A 1,108-nucleotide genomic window follows, 5' to 3' on the forward strand; every position below is an offset into this window, starting at 1 on the left:
GGGTTAGAGTCTAGGTTGCGGGTAGAGGCCGCCAGCTCACTGAGTAACATTAGGTTACTCATCCAACTCCGTTGTCCTTTTTGCAGGTCGCTTTAGGTAAGGATGATCGGATAGCTTGGTGCTGGACGTTAGGACCGCCGGTGTAGATTTTCATGCCTTTTGTAAACGGTATTGTGGATTTGTGTTTAGTTGACTCGATTTGGCATTAGGCCGGGACCGGTCTCGAATTATATCAATGTATGGATATTTCTCGAATCAATAAAGTAATTGTTTTATATGCGCTTCATGAGTACTCTGATATTTGACTAGTCCGGTCTAACACAACGTTAGGTCGTAGTACGGGTTGAAAAGCCTTAGGCCTCGATCTAACGGAAAACGCTAACTCTAGGTACGGGTTGCAAAGCCTTATGCCTTGACGCAGCGGGACGAGTTAGTGGATGAACTGGTCTAGGTCGTGGAGTAAAGTTTGTGACTCTGACCGGATTTCCCTAGCCCGTCACGTAGCGCTTCCGGACCATGGTGTTGGGTTGGACGGTCAGTCATGTTCTTGTTTGATTGTTGGCTGGCCGGTTGGCCTTTCATCTCCAACCCTGGGTATTGTACGGTCGATCGGTCATGTTCTTGTTTGATTGTTGGCCGGTTGATCGACCATATGTCTAGGACGGTTCGGGGGTGTTACAGAGGTGGTATCAGAGCATGGTTTCGTCCATGCTTCCGAAACTCATGATTTAATCGATTTTAAATATTTATCGAGTCAAAAGAGTCACAAAAGGCATTAGGGAAACCGGTCACGTCCAGCGATAGGATTTGTGGTTTTAGGAATTAGGATTGAGATAGTGGAATCTAGAACTGTTAGGTTGCTTGGGTAGAACTGTTAGGTTGCTGGTTAGAATTGCGGTTAGGTTGCATTGTTAGTATTTGCTAGGTTAGTAGATTATTTGATTAATTGTCTACTAACTTGCATGTTAAGTGTTCTTTTGAGTTGCAGCGAGTAAGTATGTTTGTTGATCGGAACTTTAAGGGATGAAACCTTAAAGTGGAGGGAGTTCGAGGCCAAACCCAAACCCGAAGCAAAGAGAGGAGAGACAGATTCAGAGGGACTGGGCTG

This window comes from Brassica napus, unplaced genomic scaffold (genome assembly GCF_020379485.1).
Source record: "Brassica napus cultivar Da-Ae unplaced genomic scaffold, Da-Ae ScsIHWf_646;HRSCAF=948, whole genome shotgun sequence".
Lineage (NCBI taxonomy): Eukaryota > Viridiplantae > Streptophyta > Magnoliopsida > Brassicales > Brassicaceae > Brassica > Brassica napus.